The following is a 21139-nucleotide window of genomic DNA, read 5'->3' on the forward strand; positions in this document are numbered from 1 at the left end:
TCTGCTCTCCAGTGCCGAGGTTTTTTTTTAGATAACAATTTCTGTGGAGCAAGACACCAAATTTTAGCTCACAAGCCCCTGTTTATACACACAGCAGCTTGTTGACTGTATAAACAATGAGAATAAATTAGATTCAAATTATCAGTATTGTAGTAGCACAAGGATAGGCAAGTAAAATCAATGCTATGTACCTAACCTGCATGAGTAGTTACTGCAATTATGCACAAAAACAATCACTTTGTGGATTGGTAGGGACATTTATCTTGACATGCACTTGCACAACTACTTAGTGCTCTCACGGTTTTAGGCATAAGTGCCCCATAAGTCTGTATGGCACTGGGGATGCTGAAACTGGGCTCTCAATCAGAGAGTTTTATTGTTGGTTTATTTTTAGTTACAGAGTTGTGTTGCTGGATTTTTTGTGGAATTCATAAGTGTTGTCTGAAGGGTTTTAAAAACTCACTTCTCCCCATCTGAGCATTGTATCTTTCAGTTTCAGACAGGGGATTTGGTATACTGTTGATGGCACTATACTTCTATGAAGAGTGGGCATTTAAGTTGAGGAAACAGCTATAAATAAGTGCAGAATTTGCATCTGCAGATGAAAAGACTCTGAGAAATCAGGAGTAGATTTTTATATTTGTTTATTCCTGTATTTAAAGTATTATTAAAATTAGTTTTAAGTAGCAGAATGCATGAAAAAACAAGACATTTAGATCAAGAAGTTAGAGATCTAATCAGAACGTTGATGACTTATTTACAAGTATTTTCTCAGCCATGTTGCTTTTCTTTAATTTCTACAGGATATCCTTTTCCTTCAAAGTCTCCAGAAATTACAAGACAGGCTGCTTTTCTTTCGGGACTATTTGTTAGGAGGTTGACATGATGAATTAGTCAAATAATTGCTGCTAAACTCATACAGTGCCTGCTGTTTAAGGTGTTTAGTCTGGGTATATTGTTCTCTGTTAAGGCACAATCATTGTCTTTCAAAAATGTATAACTCTTGATAAATTTCCATCTCTATTTACAATGCTTATCTTAGCTTTCTTAATATCTAGTGATTTTGTGTGCAGTGTAAAACATTGCTTGGTTTTATGCTAAAAAATCTCTCTTTCCTCCTTCAGATTATAGATCCTTGCAGCAAAAAAAGTTCAAATACTTTATTTAAAAATACTGATTTTGGTGGTGATTATCAAAGATTTAGTTTCTCTGACTTCAGATGAAGCATTTAGCATGTCCCCAGCTTGTAAATCCAGTTATTAATGAAAATCTGCATGAGTGAACTCTGACAGAAACTTTGGTGCACGTCTCTGGGTTTTTCCAGGGAGGTTGCAGCAGTTCTAGTACTCAGAGAATCCCCAGGGCTCTGAAGATGATTAATGATAACAAAGCTTTCCCTATTGTGTTAGCGGATAGGAAGGAAGGAAGAGTACTCTAAAAAGAGAGTGCATAGAATTTCTGAGTATTGAAGTCCAGGAGTAGAGTTTAACCCTTGAAATCAGCTGCAAAATATTTTCCAGTTACATGAGGAAGATGAAATCTACTTTCCTCATCCTCACAAAATCTGCCTACTGGCTGCACAATCAGATTTCTACACCAAGTATGTGCAGAGGGAAAGCAGAGCACTGAGGTGGAGCAGCACTTTGAGATGACTTGGGCTGCTTGCAATGCAGCAAACAGGCATACCCACAATCCACGTGGTTTAGCTTTTTGAAATGTGTTAGAGATTTCTGCTAATGGGTTTTCCCTGTGGGCAGCATTACCAACCTGATTATACAGGTTTTAAGAAATTCTCTTAGGAAGATTCGTTTTCATCATAAGTTTTGACATTGACCTACTAAACTAGGTAATTTAGCATTTTATTTTGTAAGAATGAAAAAGAAAATTGAATATTTCATGACAAGAGAGGGATTATAGTAACACTGTTCTTTATAGGAAACCTATCATGTCCGGGGGCCAGATCATGCTTCTGAGATCTGTGCATCTACATGGAGATCTCAACACTTGCTTTCAGAACAGCAACAAGAGTCCTTTGGTTGTGATACCCACTCCCTTACTTGCTGTGGAAGCTTCTACCATATGTGCTTCTGAATTAAGCTTGGGGATAGGACTGAGAGGTGAATAAGATACACCTTCCTACTAGAAAATTTCAGTGAAAAGGTGATATGTTTTCAAATCACATTAATTTTTGTTTGGATTTTCTATTTCAAGAGAAACAGGGAGATCATGGCAAAGATGCCTCTGACTGAGTCATATGGAGCCTCTGAAAAGAGAGCTCTGACCTCCAAAAATTTCAAGGTTTCTCCAGGATTAAGTGCAGCTTTTGAACAGACGTGGTGAACAAACTTTTGCCTTCTGCCACTGTGACACATTGCAAGAGAATCTTTGTGAAGAAATGTTGCTGGAGATTGCATCACAGAAAACCCAGTCCTAAAGCAAACTGTAAGGATGTGGCAATTTAGCCCTACTGATTTAATTGCTATATTCCTTTAGTAACAATTGTTCTTTTCTATTAAGGGGTATCAAACATAGCCCGGTTAATTGTTGGCTGAAAACCAGGAGTGCTTAATTTCACTAAGACATGCTACTCAATGTGCTGGAGCTGGGATTCCATTAAGAAACATACACAGAATTTTTAAACTGTTTTTACAGCTGATAAGTCTCATCAAGATATTTCCCTTTAAAAAAATCTCGAATGCTGTAGTACCTGGCCAGCTCTCCTGCTGATACGCTGTGGTTTAAAATAGTACATTTGCCCACTCCACCCCTCCAGTATTACATATCTGGTCACAATTCTTGTCAGTCTGTGCAGAACAGTGTTTTACAAAACTGTTGTTTAGTATCTCCTTTGAGCTTTAGAGTGAAATATTCAAACTTGTGCTTGCAACGATTCCATTTGGAGGTCATTGTTTTACTGCTTTTACTAATTTGTTAGTGATTTGCTACTATTGTTGTGCATGGAGTTTAGAAGCACATTACAAGCCCTCTAGCTGATCCCAGAGAAAAGTAATGGCTTGTTGGGATTGTGATATTTGATAGTTTCCTTCCTCTCAGTGCCTTCATCTTTGTGTTCTCCTTTCTCTACTTGACTTTTCACTCCGGAGTGTCCAGAGTTGGAGGACGTCCAAGCACAGCAGAGCATTGTGAGGCTGTGCAGTGATTCCATGGTCAGCTGGGGAAGGGGGGAAGCATCTCTAAAGGATGTCCTGAAAATTAAAAAATAATGTGGTGTTCACTCTGAGAGTGTATCTTGATGTGCGACCATTCTCACCTGGCTGTGTAATTGATGCAAGTATGGAAAATACAATGTACGTGGCCCAGGGGTAACATCTTGTTCTTCAGTAATTTTCTAAAAATAGCCTGGAAGAAGAGTACTTAGCATTTCAGTGATGCCTGTTATAATGTCTCAGAGCACTTCTCGAGTGTGCCTTTAGTCCCAGAGTCTGATTCAAGCGGGGAAGTTTTTGTTCCACATTTGGGGTTTAGGTTAGCGCCGCTGGCAGAGCCGCTGCCGATAACCGAGTCCCACATGTGGCCGTGCTTGGGTTCGCAGCTCTCTGCCTCAAACGTAGGGTTAAGATTCCTTCCTGTGCTCTGACCCCATTATGGTAGGTAAACAGGCCGGAGCAGCATAAAAGGGCTGGGAGCCCCGTTTCTGGCTGGGGCGGAATTCCCCCGGCACAGCCCCGCAGAAGAGGCGAGAGGCACCGCGGGCTCTGCCCAGATGTTCTGCTACCTTTGGTGTGCAAATAGTGGGACCCTGATAGGCGGCCAGCACGGAGCCTTTCAAGTTCTCCTTTAGTTCCTGCTGTGTGCCTTTCCCCTCTTACTGCAGAGAGAAGAACACTCTGGTTTTGTTATGTTTGAATTACGCTATCTTTTAGAACAGAACAGATCAAAAAAAAAAAAAAAAAAAGCGAACACCCAAACCATTTTCAGTTTGCGTAGCTATATAAGCAACTGTTTCATAATTAAAGTATTTAATTAAAATGTACATACGTTCTCAACAAAAGCAAAATTGTTCTGTAGCATTGCTGCTAGCGTGAAGTTTATACAAGACAACATTCAGAGATTTCTCAGTCACTTACTGCATAAAAGCAGTTCCAATCCAACCTTTAAAATAGCCCACAAAATTCTTCATATAAATAAATATTCCACTGGCATAATTTATAAATTACTTTGGTTAAAAATGTTAAATTGCCAAGAAGTCTGACTGCAACTGGTCTGGTTCTTCTGTTTTATATACATATTTTAAAAAAAAGAGAAGAGAATGTTGAAACAGCTGAGGTTGGTTTGGTTGAGGGTTAATGTTTGGGTAAGAAGCCTCCAAGGAAAACTGAAGTGCTGAATGAACACCACTCTATGGTAATTAGTGAGTGGTATTTTTCTTTTGGAGTCAGTTGCTGAATCAATGTAATAGCTAGTGATGGGAATGAGGAGGGACACAGGATGGAGGAGATGATAAATTTCTCAGTGACATGTAGTGTTGAGATTGTGGCCATTTCACTAAAGAAATATATGTGCAGAAGAGGGCATTCAAGTTTTGTTACATTGGCTAGAGATTTAATGGTTTAAGTTAGTTATTTTTTTTTTTGCCTGTTTTTAATTTTTTTTTAGTATCATCCACTCATATATGGGCAATGTGGTACTATATTAAGTGGTTGCTGTGTTCCGTGTTTGAGATACCTGAATTCAGAGGTTGGTAAAATGTTCCCTGTTTATATAGTCATGTCTGTAAAATCCACAGAGCACTTTAGGATCTCTGAAAAAAATATCTGTCATTATATTGAACTTTGAATTTACACTTGTGCACAGAAATAGAAAATTTTTCTTCAGAAATATGTGAAATGTTGATGGATAGATATGTCCTAAAAGTGGGCATGTTAGGAGATAAAAAGGTAAAACTTTGTTTTATTCAGTTCCATAGCTTCCACTCCAAACATTTATATGGTCTCAGACGTGTTAAAGCAAAGACTCAGTGCATCAGTTGGTGAAAGAACTGTGAACAAGTTTCTCTGTCCTCCCAAAATAATCAATCAACTTAAGACTGGACATTTTTTGCACAGAACGGTTTAGTTTTGAAGTGGGGCGGGGGGGGGGGGGGGAAACTTTTTCCACTAAATAGAAATCTTAACAAGATTTAATAGAAAACATTGGGATTTTTTTCTGAAAATCCAAACATCCAATCATAATAGTTAATGAAATACAAGTGTTTGAATGAATGTGGGAAATGGACCAAAACCACAAGTGCTTTCTCTTGACCCTTCCTTTTCCAGCCCTAATGTCATGAATAGCTTCTTAGCAGGGAAGATGCAGACCAGCCCAGAGTGCAGCCTGAAGGCTGCTTCTGTGCCCTGATACTGCAGTCAGCTCCCTCAGCCCCTGGGACACGTCTGAGTTGGCATCATGGACCTGTGTGAGTCCTCTTGGGAGATCAGGGACCTGTATAAACCTCCTGGGGGACTGCTCACATGCCCTAACTAGAAAGCCCTTGATATTGTGTGGTGGTGTTTTTGAACACAGCCTCAGCTTCAGCAAAATAGCCTTAAAGATAAAGGAAGAGCAATTATTTTTAGTGGAATTATTTGATTTAAGAATATATGACATGTGTGGGGTTTTAGGGGTGGCAGGCTCTGATTTTGATAGACAAAGTGTGCCCATTGAGAGAACTCTTGGTCCCCTGGAAGAGGGCACAGAAGACCTGTGAATATCAGTGAGATCAGGTTTTCTCCAGAATGCTCTCTGGCTGCGAGAGAAGCTGTGATAGCTTCTCACCATCTTCAGGGTTATGCCTTTAGTGCTGTTCCCTTGGACACTGTACTTACACTTGTTTTTTGGGGGTGGGTTGAGGGGGTTTTAGGGTAATGGTAGGCAGAGGTTTGGCAGGGTGCCCAAACTGATGTTTCACGTTTAGGTCCATTGAGGTGTCTGATGGGAGTCAGTGGCTTTTAGGGAATACATCACATTAAAACTAGGCATGAGTGAAGCAGTGGGTTAGCTAAGGCTGTAGATCAGGTTTTGTGTATTGTGGCTGTGGACTGTTCTTTCCATCTATTAAAGTGATATCCTGTTTTCCCAAGAATATCATATTTAGGAGAAAGCTAGTCAAGAATTCTTTTAAGTAAAAGGCCTTTTTTTCTGTGCTTCACATAATAGCAGTTCAGTCAGTTAAAAATAGTACAGAAAACAAATTAAACTTACAAATGAGAGGATATTAGACTTTGGTCATCTTAAAAGTTGGTATTGGCCTTTTTTCTGAGAGATTATTTTATTTGTTTGTTTTTTTTTTTTTCTTTTTATTGATCTTCTTCCCCCTCATTGTTGCCAAGGTTTCTCACTGTTTTGTTGTTGCTTTCTCATAAAACTCCCCGCAATTCTTAAGGGAAACATTCTCATTAAGGTCACAGTGGTAAAAGAAATCTTTATGGCAAGGTTAGGCAGTATTTCTAACTATTTGGAGGTATTTTTCAAGGCAATTTATCCTTACAGTGGTCATTTAAAACTAAAATAAAACTCCAAGTAATAAGACCTATTCTTTTCCACCAAGCCATGTAGAGTCCTGGACTTCAGCAGGGAATGATACATGAAACCATTGAACGTGGTGTAGAAGAGTACCAAAACCAACTTTCCAAATGGAGAATAAAAAAGTTTTAAAGCCCTGTCTAAACAGTTCTGCTACTTTTAACTTTTCTAATAGTTACCTTGATACGAATGTGCAGATATTTCTCATACCCAGGAGTGGAAAAATGCTTACCTGCATGGAAGAGTGACTGCCAAATAGCTTTGGTGCCCACCCTGTTCCCCACCACAGACATGAAGGCTATTAAACAACACAGAGGGCATTCCCAAGCACTGGCACGTGGCAAGCCATGCTGGGAATTTCTCAGGAGGGCTTTTGATGGGCTTCTGACCACTGCCAGCTGCCCTGTGCTGGAGCCATGTGCTTGTGGCTGGGAGCTAGGACAGGATGGGGTTTGCTCGGATGGTGCAGGGATGTGAGCTCTGTGTCCACCCAACCCTGGTACCCAAGCATGTTTAATTTGCTTTACTGGTAAGGCTACTAGACGTACAAGTGTGTTTGTGTGGGGTGGTTTGCTGTGTTTGGCACAAGAATAAGCTCCCTCACCTCACATGAGCATGCAGTAATTAGCGTGGAGTTAATAGCACACCTGAATGCTGCAGCTTATTGTACAGTCACACTGCCATGTGGACCAGCCCTGTGCTGTACACAAGTACAAGTAGGGCATGTTTACACTGCTGTTACTAGATCAACACTACAGCCTGTACTACACTGGGTTACAAATACCTGCTCTAACAAATATAATTAGATGAGCATGCAAATGTCGTAGCGGCCTTAGAGGTAGTGAGCTGTGAAGAGGCCAGGAGAATATAAGTGATGTCTAAAAACTGGACTTATTGTCTAAGAGTCCAGAAAATATGCGGGAGTCCAGTATTTTATAAATTGGGATGGGGTTTTTGAAGTATTCAAAGCATATCTAAGTAGATTATTTAAGGATAATTTTTTTTCTCTACAGATGTTTATCTTTCAACATGGATGTCATATACTTATTTTTTTAGTAATTGCTGCAGAGCTTGTGTGGGATCTGAAAGCTGGCTGGCAAGCTTTCAGTTTCTTGTATTTTCACTGTCAATGAAGACTCTGTCATCTGAATTTAGCTGCCGGTTCTGCTGAGAACACACAAAGTGAAGTATCACAGTTTTGCTCGTCAGCTCTGCGGTTCTGCAGCACCAGCTCTCTGTGCAGGGGTGTGCAAGGAGGGTGCACTAGCAGGGCATTTGTGCCATGGTGATTTTTCCCCAGGATAAAGGCAGAGCTATGCAGGCCGAGTTGGTTGAGACTTCAGGTTTCTAATCCAAAGTCTGCTGGCAGTTACAATAGAGTTCCCATTTAGTTTGATGGAATTTAGCTCAAACATTGATGATACAACTCATCATCTTAGTCATGGTGTCAGTCTGGTGAGGATGATGCTGCATCTTCCTCCCTCATCCTTCCAGAATGGCACTGGTGAGCAGAGTGGTCTGTAGGAACAATGGCACTTGTATTTAATAAAACACACAAACCACAGCAGAATTCTTGTAATTCTTGCACTGGCTGCAGATGCAATAGAAAATTTTTAAATTTTATCAGTTTGAATGGAACACTGGCTAAAAAGTAGATAATATTTGTGAGCATGTGAGGAAACTGGGGCTGCTTTCACTGACCTTCTGGTTAGCTCTGCCATTGTCTGAGGTGTGCTGAGCACTGAATGCAGTGACTGATGGCTCTGTGGAGCATCTCGGTGCTACAGCTCTTCCTCTGCAGCATGACACTATTGTGCTGCTGATTGTCTCAAGCTACACTTGCTATTTAGGGTGGCAAAACAAACAATGGTTTGGCGGGTAATTGCCAAGTTCCCCTCCCTCAGAATGGGCTCTGACTTCTTTTCCAGGCTGGAGGTCTCTAATACCAATGCCTCTCTTTTGGCAGTTACAAAATCGCTTGGAATTTGGATTTAGAGCTACATCTGGAGGGAGAGGCTTTCTTGCAAAGGGTTTACACAGTTTGCCAATGCACATGCCAAGAAGCTGCTTCTAAGCAGTTCCTTGTGAAAAAGCACACCCAGAAGTGACTCCTGGTGTGCTTTTTGGTCAACTACTGGAGGACTCCCTGAGCAGAATATTCATTTGCCTTTACCTCAGAGGAGCAGGAAGCAGCTTTTCAGGCAGTGCATGCTGTGTGCCAGCCAAATGTGCCACAGCCGGGCCTGAAAACTATTGCTTGGTGACAAGCTGGAGGGTGGTTTGAAAAAAAAAAAAAGGGTGATCTTCCACTTAACTTCCTTGAGGAGAGTGGTTTGATCATGAACCCTGGGAAGTAGCATAAAAACAGCTCTTCAGTGTCAACAGAGCACTTAGTTGTGGATGGGATAAGTTAAAGCCCTGTCTGGGACTATTAAATGAAAGACTAATTATAGTTGTGCTTTTGGTAGCTCATTGATTTAATTCTTTAGCTGTAATCTGTAAGAAGCATCACAGTATTTAAAACACGTTGGTACCCTGTTAATAGTGAAGAACTGCACTCCAATAAAAATACAGCCTTTAAACAATAGAACAATATTTTACTAGTGGAGTGTCTCACAGGGATTTTAGTTGAATATGTTTGTTTTTCATTTGGAACACATTCACTGAAATTTGCAAATGCAAATTGGCAAATGGTTACAACAAACTAAGAACATCTATGTCACATGCACTTAATCAAGGATTGCTGTGTGAGCAGAGCCTGTGCATGGGCATACATCAAAGCTGGTATCTGCCTATGTTGTAATGTATTCCTCCACATGACCATATCCCATACATGGTACTTATTATTCTATTAGTACCCAGACCACAAACCCTTTCCAATATCCATCTGTGAAGATGCAAATAGCTGCATACTTTGTTTTATTAAGGATCAGCCATTAGGGGGTCGCTGGTTAAAAGTCTGAAGATCATTAGAGGGATTCTTAAAAAATAAACAAACAGCTGTTGTCATATATCTTGAAGAGTTTCTGTTGTACCAATGCAATTTTTATCTGTGGTGATGACGTTGTCATGGGAACATATGCACAGGGGAATTAAGTGATGTCAGGGAAAGTGTAAATGATGCAAACAGTCCTCATTTGAAATGTTAATTACCACCCTTCCCACTACTCCAAAGAACAGTTCAATTTGATTTTATTTCAGATGTAGGGAAAAATATGACACTTTTGTCTAACAATAAGTAGCTTACATTGTTGCACCAAAGTGAGTATGAGTCAGTGAGTTAATCTGCATTGGCAGCATTTGCACTGGGGACCATCTGCAGCCCTGCTTGTCTGAGCATCAGTAATATTCCTCTGTGAATATCTCATCTTGATGGTCAGGGGAGGCAGGCAGCCTCTTTAAAGAGTTCCATAAATGCTTATAATTGCTGCATTAAACTTCAGTTTATTATTTTCTCCAGGTGCAGGTATGCGGATGATATGAAACCCCACTGCATTTACATACAAATTGAAGATTTTTATTAATCAGCCCAGTAACAGGAATCAAACAGCAACACTCCATCAGGTCCTTAAATACATTTGGTGACATTTTTACCATGCATTAGCATGATAGGGCAAGCAGAATATAATGTACCAATGATTGCTTTTCCATTGAAAGCACAAACGGTTTCATTTTTCCTGTCATCTCAAATAAGTGTTAAAGAGGGTTTGGAGGCTATTGTGTATGTTCCGTATGCTAGGGACTTACAAACACTGATGGCCACATTAAATAACCATTAGTGGCTCGGCTTAGATCATTGCAACATCCCTTCTCTTCAGAATTTATTCTTTGATTTAAAGTGAAAGCAATCTGTGACTGCTTTCATAAAGTCCTTCGGCTCCCTCCATTTTTTTTTTTAAACAAAATGCATTACAACAGTAATTTTATGACTGTTAAGATAACTGCCGTTAACAAGCACTTAATTAAAATGTACAATAAATAGCAGGCTGCAGTCTTATCTCCTCTCATGAGCTCCCAGCAGCCTGAGACTCCAATGCACAGCCCTGCTGTTCCTCAGCTTGTTTGCAGATTAATTGCTTTTCTGTCTGGCAAAAGCTGCTTCTCCTTCAGCCAGATCGTAAATGACCAGATAGGGACTTTATCAATCAAGCTACTACTTTCTGTGATCACTTCCATTCAACACCTTCTGAATTTCACATTGAGAGGAACAGAAGTTATAGAGATAGGATTTAACATCTTAGTTTTTGTGTGCTTGCAATTTACGATTGTGCTGTCACCATTTGACACTGTTAATCTTTACATACAATACCCTTGGAGCAAGACTGGTTTGTTCCTGGTCTGGAACCATCCCTTGCAAGAATTGTGAATACATATGAGACACAACCGAGGTGCCCTCCATAGTGCAAGGCTGCATCTCTTCCATAATCTGTATGCACTCGCTGATGTGGCTCAGCATCACTCTGGAACCTTGGATTCTGACCAAGATAGCAGTTTACAATTGTAGGAATTGAAAACTTGTTTTCTTGTCATTATTTATCATTTATATGGGGCAGTTGTCTGAAGACCTCAGCCATGGCTAAAGGTAGTTGCTAAATGTGCCTTTGATGGAATCCATATTATGCTCAAAGGAGGTTCTGCTACTTAGACTTTGCCTATCAACAGAACCCCAGTGCATATAGATTTTGGGAAACACAGATGTTTGCAAATGAATTGTGATTTCTGAATTTTGCAAGATGATCTAAACAAGGCTTATTGCTGTAGAAATGCTTTTCTTTTTTGCCAAGAGGCTGTAACAGAGCAACTCCTCCTGCTACTTGCAGAATGCACAAGAGTTAAAAATGTAGATATGATACCAGAGTGCAAATGTACCATATGCCACTATAGAAATACAATCCTTGAACTGCAGAAGGTATGTTGTTTTCTTCTTACCTGTTCAGAATATAAACAAATCTCTAATTTAACAGGTTTATCTCACATGCTGAGCAAAGGGAATGGCTTCCATTTGGAGTTCTAAACATGCACTGTATAGTAACTTTGAAAATGCAGTATATTAAATTTAGGCTGGCTTCTGAATACACATGAAGCTGCAGTGTTAAACATAATTTGTGCAGCTGCTTCAGTGTCATCTGTAAAGTCAGTCTTAAACTAAACCAAAATGCTTTCCCCACCACCCCCACACACTATCCTCTGAATACAGCAGCCCTGTGAACAAGTTTAGTTATTGTTTGGTTGTCTTTTTTCTCCTCCTGTCAGTTAGAGAGGCAAGGGACTTCCCTCATGGAAAAACTTATGCCTAGGAGAGCCAAAATGTAGGAGTTCCCTGACAGCAGCATGTAGATTTATGTTAGCAGTCTCTAAGGACATTTGGAGCATCTTTGCAGAGGGTGTTTTCTTGTCTGAACTCCTTTGAGTGGTCTTCTCAGAGCTTCATTCTTAAAGCACATCACCAGGAATTAATTGTAAATGAATGGAAAGGAGAGTGGCCCTTAAGAGGCCACTGCAGCCAGTCCTGCTGGCAGATGTGCTCTCAGACAGCCCCTGAGCAGATCCATCAAGGGACTGGAGGAGTGTTGGGGTGAGTGATACACGTGTATCAGTGGAAGGAAAAACCCCAAAGCACTGGGAGTGTTCTCAAGGTGCAGGAATGAAGAAGCCGCTGATAAAGAGTTGCTATAAAGCTGCTAAAGGAGAACAAACACAGCTGTTTGGAATCCTCCAAGTGATTTGTCATGGCCACCACACTGCTACCACTTAAATAAACAAACAACACAAAAGATAAAGACAAGAAATAATCACTGAGCGTATCAGTGAGAAGAGAATATGAAGATTGTAAAGTTACATACATAGGTCAACCAATTTGCACTGTAATGCTGCTGCAGGTGAATAGCCCTGGTGTAAGATGCATGGGCATCTGCAGCTCTGATGTGGTTATGAGAGAGAACTGTTGTTATCATTAAGTTGTTTCTGTGCACAAGGGTGAGAACAACATTTACCCCTCACACCTGTAACCATTGGGTGAACAGACAGATTCACAGAACACTCCTTTGAAGGAGGGGGATGCACAACAAACCACTGTGTTTGTGTCTTTTTATGTTTTTCTTATTTAATTGGACTTACTCTTAAACTAGGCCTTCCAGTTGCACACACTTAGGTTTTCCCATGGCACCTGTACGTTTGAAATTCTGAGTTCTTATCAGTTTTCCTTCTGCCTTCATATATCAGTAAAGATGGGGTGTTTTGCTTTTGGACTTTCCTGATGTCTTGAAGTCTCTGCTTAAAGTACAGCTGATGCTTGTTTTGTTGAGTTGGCATTTATGTCCTGAGCTAGTAGCAGGCTGAGATCTTTTTCACTTCAGATTCTTTTCAGGTAATTTTTCAAATATTTGGTCTTCCCCTGATGCTCAGTGTTGTGTCATTTGTGAGAGCTTTGTTGAAAAGTGAACTGGCTTGATATAGACTGGACTTTTTCAGATAATTTCTAACTCACTTGGATACTGGCTCAAAAAGCTGTTGCATAAGCAAGATTTCTATGTGAGTGGCTATGGGTTTTGTTGCAGGTGGAAGAAAAGAACATTAGGCACTAATGGGGCAGGTCCACTTAAGAGTACAGCTATGGCTGATTAATCCAGATCATCTCACTCCACTCATTATAGCATATGTGTTTTAATTTTTATTACTTAGGAATTTATTTTGAAATTATGCTGATTAAAAAGGTCATATTTCCATCAGTACCTACATTAATTCAACCTTGTAATATTTACTTCACCCACTCAGCTGGGTGGAGTGACTTTTTTATGGATGAGCAGATGTTATAGCTGAGCTGTCAATTTTTATATTACTTCATTAATTTATTCACAAGAAATGTTTTAATCCCAAACACTCCACTGTGAACAAGTGGCAAGAGTTCTGCAACACCCTGACAGTTCAGTGATATCTTCTTCACATTTTGAAATGGAGACATTCTCAAATCTGACATAAGCAAATGTAGTATGCACTGAATATTGTATTTTAAGATTGCATTTGGTGTGATGGTCTTTGCTAGTTCAGCTGAGTGAAGCAGTCTTTACCTGTGCAAATGTCTATAACTTCATATAAGTCAATTAAATAATTCAGCAGGTGAGGTTTTCTTGTTCTCTTGTAATATTCTCAATGTAGCCCTCGGATTGATATTTATTCTTTCTGTCTCCATCATCAGTTAGCAAGGGTACAATCCTAAGGCACAGAGATTTATAGTTACCCTAATTTGTTTGATATGATCCTATGGATTTTAAAATTTATTATTTATTTACTTAATATATTCCCAGTTTGTTGAAATGTCTCATAACATTTATGGTACGGAAAGCTGGAGAGTTGGGCACTCAAGAGAAGACCTAATGAGAATTTTTAAAATTGAGGGAGGAAAACAATCTCAGACTGTGGCATTAGCACATTGTCTAAATACTTCTACTCCATGGACAATTAGTTATTGGGAAGTATTGGATTTTCTTTAGATTTTGTCATTAGTAATGAACATGTCTTCATGCAATGAGTACATATTTTGAAGAAGATTTTCACAGTCAAAAAGCTGAAATAGGTATCAGAAAGAGTTATGCTTCCTCTAAAAAATGAAATTGAGAGCTGACATCCTGGATCAGGGCTGTGCTGCACGTGGCCAGCCGTGTGATGGGTTTTGCTGTAGAGCAGTGCACAAACATGTGACGTGGCAGGGTTGGGAAACCTGGATGCTCAGCACACTGGGGATGGTGATGACAGCTTTTGTAGCTCCTCCAGGACAGGGCTGAGCACTGCACCACCTCCAAGTGTGTGTTCAAAGCCCTACTCAGCACTGCTGCTGGCCTGGTGGAAAACCAGAAATGCCCTTAGTGCAGCCAGTGATGGGAACTTCATTTCCTTAAAGAGAAACCTGGAAGACTTCCCAGATGATGTATGTGTGCCTCTAACTTCAGAGGATATGGCTGTGCTAAGAGACTATGAGTAAAATTAGTAGTAGAGGGCTGTTCTTGTTCTCTCTCATTTTAGCCCTCCTAATGATCTTGGGGCTCCTTCATCACTGCAGAATGGGTGCAAATCCTAAGAGAAAATAAACATATATTGATCCCTAGTTGGCTCAAATCCTGTAATTTGGGGTTGATGAACAAAAAACTGTGAACTTGGGTAGATTGGTGGTAACTGAATTCTCATTAAGAACAGAAACTAATAATACTATTTAAATTCACTTACATACTTATTGCACATTTTAACTGATTTTTATCTTAAAATACTTTGTGGGGGTGAGACTAAAACTGTGAAGGGACTATTTTACTGACAGTGTCATTCCACTTTTCTGTACAGAGGCAGGAGCTAAAGTGATATCCAATTCAGAAAATGCTGTTTTTGTTTCTTCTGAGGTAAATTTATGATTTTTTCAAAAAGTTATTACAGATATAAAACTGTGCTTTTCAGAGGTTATTTTCCAATAAAGCATTGAAACGTGTTATTAGATGTGCTGAATTAAGGTAAAAGTTGAATTTCAGCTAGAAACCTAATTTTCAGATATTTTCAAATTTTGGTGATCATTAGTCTTAATAATCAACTAACACTATTTCCTTTGAAATGAGCAGTGACAACTTTGGAGTGATCAAAAAGTATATTTGTGTATGGAAGAATAATCGTGGAGTGCTAACTTACTTATTTTTGTGATTCTTCAGTCCTTCAGGTGTTTTTTTCCCTTGTAGAATCCTTCACTATAGTTTACATTTAGGCTGTATTTGAATTAATTTTTGAAAGATTTTTTGCTCTTCTCTATGACTTATTTCTGCCCTCTGGCTGATCTGCTCATGATCAGCACTCATCTCCAAGAGGCCTAAAATAGGTAGAAGGCTTTGATATTTTGGGAGGCCAAATTGAAGAGGTTGGAAGAGTGTTTTAAGTTGCAGGAGAGCATTTAATGTCCTTTTACATTCAGGGTTTGAGGGAAAGGTTCAAACTTCTAGCTGAATTTTGCTGCGCCTTCCTGGCAACCAGTGCTCTACAACCGGTGCTCCAGTCCAGCAAATTTTCAGGCACAGATGCTGGGTGCAGGCACAGACTTAAAGACCCAAGGGAATTTTTGTCTGAGTAATCAAAGGGATTCATTCTCTTCCATCCCTGCTGGTGTTGTGGAGATGAGTGGGCTCCTCCCTTTCACAAGAGAGCAAGGTCAGAAGGATTTCTTCCCTGTCTTTTTGCCATAAGAGATACAATCTACTCTGGTGTACTTTGATCCAGAAAGGGCTAAGGCAAAATTCATGTGTTTGCTGGGAACATGGATAGGTAGGATGTAGTTATGAATCAGTATTTTACAATTATATATTTGGTGTGCCTTTCTTTCAGCAGAGACACAGTAGCTGCAGTAGTTTTAAACTGTGTGACACTCTTGGAAATGTAAGTTCACTTAAGGCAGGCTGAGGATTATGGTGTGTATTAGTATTAACCAATTACAAAAAAACCCTTGACAAATTAAATGTCAACTCCTACCCAGCTGTGGCTGCTGAAATTCAGATCCAGATGCAAGATTGGATCTTGTGTGTATCTTTGCTATGCTGAAACACAGTGGCATAAAGCAGTGATATTCTCCTCTGCCTCTTAGCTAGCAGTTAATTGAGCTCTCTGTCTCAAATATCTTCTCAGTGATCAGGGGTTCTTAACTGCTCACATTTTTCATTCCTCCCATCACCTGAGAAGGCTTGTCAATTGTTAAACCAAGCAGCAGTGACTTCCTAGTAAAATAAGATGAAACAAAGCAAACTCTTTTTCTTGTTCTGTGAAGTCTGTTTAACTCTGTTGCAAAGTACTTTTTCTACCTTAGTTATGAGTAGAAAAACCCATGTCACTTTGTGAAGCATTTCAGTACCAAGCTTTTAAAAGTAATGCAATTGAAACTGGTAAAGACCTAGGAGGTCACCCAACAGTGGCTATTCCCAAGCAGGAATTTTCCCTATAGTGTATATATATTCCCTAGAGCTTTTCCAAGTCTTGTTTTTTAAAAGTCTCCATTAATAGAACTAAATTCTCTTGGGAAATTATTGCACATGGAAAAGGTTTCACAAGAAATCTTTCCTATTACATGATAAATCAATATTTGGAAAGTTGTGCTCTCATACACAAGCTCTCATGTGCTGCTGATCACATTCCATCTCTCTGATCACTGTAACTGCTGTCTGATGCACCATGTCTTTTCGTAGTGGGTCTGACCAGAAATAATTTGATTTTGGCATCCCTTTCCCTGGGTCATGGTGCTGCATGGAGCAGAGGAGAACAAACCCTAGATTTTGGGATTTGCTGTGATGAGTGACTTCTATCTGATTCCAGCCACAGGCCAAGGGCCCAGGCTCTCTGCAGACACAGCTGCAGGAGGGACAGACACACACTTGGGTTCAGGGAGCAGTGTCAGACCACAAATAGTCATGGCAGGAGAAAGGGGCCTTCCCCTTTTACTTGCAATTGTATTTGCTGTTGGTCATTTATTTTTGCTCTAACAATTGTTGCCTTAAGGAGGGGCTTTCCTTCAATCCAGAATTGGGTCCTGGACTGAGTATGAGGAGGTTTTGTAATTCTTTGTATTTCAGCGTTCAGGAATAGCTCCCATATGAAAGAAAAAGCTCAGTAGGAGTGTAATGAAGAGAAGCAAGAGGCTAGAGAAACTCAGACCTGCAGACTAAGCATCTGGCAGGTGCTTTATACTGCCATTTCTTTGAAATGAATTTGGGTTATTAAACTTCTGTGTTAAATTCTGTCCATAGCTGGTGTAAGTACAGAGAAGCATAAATGAAGCCAGTGGAGTTATGCTGAATTTAAATTAATGTTAAACATCTTAGGTAGTGCATCTATTTAATTAACTTATTGCATGAATCCTTTGTGAAAAGAAATTAATTGATTTCTCCTGAAAAAAACCCCCACGTTATTCCATTATACTTTTGTACTGATAATTTGAGCCCTCTCTCTTTTCTCTCTCTCATTTATACTTTAAAAACTTCTCTAACCCCTATTGTGTGCTTCAAAGGTGTAGCCAGAGCTCCAAGTTGGTACAGATGAAGGGCAGCCCCCCTGGGCTGGGCTGTGGCACACAGAGACACTGGCTCCAAGCAGTGCTCTGGGTATGCAGTGAGAGGAGGTACCTTGTGCTGTGGGAGAGCAGTGAGGGAGTTCAGTAGGGAGAATGAAGTTCCCATTGTGGAAACTGCTGTGTGCTCTAGTGCTGGTCAAAATGCCATTACATTTTCAGTGCTCAAGAGGTTTTTCAATGATGTGTTAAATTCAGAGCTTTCTAAATTTCAAAGTTGTGCATTTGGTAGAAAACTTATTAGAACTGTAGGGGGTTTTTCTTACACTGTAAAAATCCTACAAGCTGTTTTCTACAGAATTACACAGAAGCTGTGCATCCCTTAATTAGTTGCTTAAGCACCACAACCTTGTTTAACAGGTTTTTTTTTTGTTGTTGTTGTTGTTTGGTTGGTTTTGGGTCTTCTTTTTGTCACATATACCTAGAAAGCCTTCCCTAAACATGGCTTCTCCCACTGTCTGAGGCAATTTTATCAGATGCTGTGCAGGGGCTTGTTCTTGTCTTCTGGTATTTTTATGGTCCGTACAAACATAGTGGATCATAGCCTGAAAAATAAAATAATAATTGAAGACAAAGGCCTTGGTCTGGAAACCTGTATATTTCATGTTTCCAAACTAGATTTTGGAGGAACTGGTGTTTAGTGGCTCCTGTTGTCTGGCATGTGAGTGCTCAGGGTCATTACTGTAGAGGAACTGTACTTGTGTCTCTATCCTTGTGTCAGTATCTCCTTTCCTGTATCAGATGTACATTCACCCCTAGAACCATGAATGGCTTTCCATTCATGTCAGATCAGGTCCTCATCTGTCTGCTGCAATTCATTCTGCCAGAAGCTTTCTTAACAGTCCATCACCAGTAATATACAGTGACCAGGCATCCATCTGTCCTAAATCCGTTTGCCTTTAAAAGGATCTGTTGAAAATGTTCAAACATTGAACACTTTGTGCATGATGTTTTTTGATGACTGGTCACTTCTCTCTCTGTGGTGATGCAGACAGACCTTTGCTGAACTTTTAGGGTGTTGGAGGTCTCAGACCAGCACTCTTCTATGTCATTCTCATGGAAGCTTTCTTATGAAGCTGTTTGGGTTTCTTTCACTCTTCAGAGAAGCAAGTTGTCTTTCTTCATTCGTTACTATTCTGTTCATTTTTATGGATAGCTCTCATTTCAGCTTAACCCAAGCAATAAATATTCAAATCCCCATGTCAATAGTCAATATTCTTTAGGATATGTAAAGGAATCGAGCACTTCTGAAAAACAGACTCAGGGCATCCTGAGCTCCTTGCTCCTAAATCAGTAGCTGGTTTGGAAAAATCAGCTGTGTATTTCCAGCTTATTTTTAACCTTTCTCAGTGTTGAAATATTAGTCCCTGTCCAAGATAGGCTGTCAGAGGCAGACAAGTATCTTTGTATGGCCATCTCCTCAGGAAGTAATCACCATATCTTTGAAAAACTCCTTGTCAAAGTGCATGTTAACAATAAGTGCTGGGAATTTTAGGTATTGTCAAGAGGAGCATAGGATTGAATTCCACACCTGGAATTTAGAAGATGCCAAAGGGAGAAAAGAGAGCAAACCAGTGGAGGGATTCAAATCAATTAGGTTCAGAAAGAAGAGCAATAATGATGATTGGAAATAACAGTCCCTAGTTGTGAAGGTAATTGTGGCAAGGCATAGCTTACTTTTTGTTTCAGGACGATGTGTCAAAGGCAGCTATGCATCAGCTTCATGAAAAGACCTATTTCATATCTTAATCTGATGCCCTGGTCCTTGTGTCTTTAATTAAAACCAGAAGTGAGCCCTGTGATGTTGTGTGGAGAAGAGTATGGTGTGCTAAGTCTTCATCCTGGATCATCTCAAGTGAACAGGGTGATAGTATTCCCGTACTTTGGATTTAGGATAATTTGCTTGCCTAAGGGTTTGCTGTTTTAAAAATAACAATCACAAAACACTGAAGAGCTTCATCCCTCCTGACCTCAGAGAAGAGCTTTGGCTGGCTGTTATTTTACACAGACTAATGTAGCTTTCCTTGTGGATTTAAAGAAGTCACCTCTAGGGCAAAGATTTTCCCTGTAGCTCCTCTTTCCTTGGGCTAGACGTATTTACGTCTCATACGTAAATATCATCAAACCTAAGTAATTAATTCATTCTCAATTAGTTTGAAATCCTCTAGATCCAAAGCTCATCCTTTTTTAATGTTTAGCTTTTTATTTTTTTTAATTTTATTTTTTATCTCCTAACACCATAAGAAGTGTGGACATGGAGACTTTATTCAAAGAGAAATTAAAATCCCACTTTCAGTTGGGAATGGCATTCAGTGTATGAGCTGTTGTGTTGCGTGACCGTCTGAGAAGGTTTCTGTGAGCTGGTAACTGTAGCCAGTGCTGCAGGCTGGATCGTATGTCCAGGCTGGTATTTCAGCCTCCTCTTAGTGTCCAAAGAGTTTTAATAAGACAAAAGGCCAATTTCAAGTTTGACTATTTCAGTTTACTGGGATCTTTGCTCAACACAAAACAAAATGCACTGTGGGGGGTTGTTTCTTCTATTCAACAAGGGGCAACATACTTTCAGAGGCTAAAAAATGGACATTTTCTACATGCTTATGTACAAAATAGATAAAATATGTGAGCTAACCTTCAACCTCTTCAGCTTGTCTCCTATTTCTGTGGAGAGATTCTGCTTCTCCAAAGCAGAGAGGAAGAGCTGTCCATGTTAATGAAGCCTTCCAGGACACGGGCATGGTGTGGACTGATGTAGGTACATTTTCCTTCAAAGCAGGAGCCTATCTCTCAATGTGTTAAAACTGCCCCTCGCCCCGTGTTCTCACTCAGATGAAGGAACCAGAGTTCAGCTGGCACCAGACTCTACTATTTTGGCTGATAAGCTTTAGTGTAAACAAATGAAGTCTCTGAATTATCTGGCATGAGGATCAGTTAGGGGTGCTGGCTTCCTATAGCCTTAATCTAGTTGGCCTAAATGATTTATAAACTGGCAACATGATAAATGTTGTTTTAAGTGGACAAATCACATTGAGAGGTGTAACTTTCTGTCAGTGTGTAACATGACCGCCTCTCTTAGGGGAAGAATAACAATCACAAAGAGCAGTAAAGGTAACAGGATCACTAGTAGGCATATTCCTTCTCTACAGCATAACTCATTAGAGGGGCACTTCTTTCCTTCCTCTTTGCTTGCCCTTCTTTGTCCTTTCTTCCTTTTTTTTTTTTTTTTTTTTTTTTTTTTAATGGTATTTTCTAGCACCTCCATATCATTTTGGAAAGCTAAACCCTCCATTTGATTTGTGCTGCACTTTCTTCATAAATCTATGAAGCTTGTCTCCATCAAGCTGTATTTTCCATTAAAATATGGTTCCCAGGTGATTTTCAATACTATGAAAAACATGTAGCCATAAGTCTTTTACTGATTGTTTATTATCTGTTTAGGTGCTCCTGAGGATTTTGACAGCTAGGACTTGTATCATATGTAATGTAATAAAAGTGGATGTCTTCAGCGTAACAGGGATAGCTGGCCTTTCATTTCTGTTG

This window comes from Lonchura striata, chromosome 13 (assembly GCF_046129695.1).
Source record: "Lonchura striata isolate bLonStr1 chromosome 13, bLonStr1.mat, whole genome shotgun sequence".
NCBI classification, from domain to species: domain Eukaryota; kingdom Metazoa; phylum Chordata; class Aves; order Passeriformes; family Estrildidae; genus Lonchura; species Lonchura striata.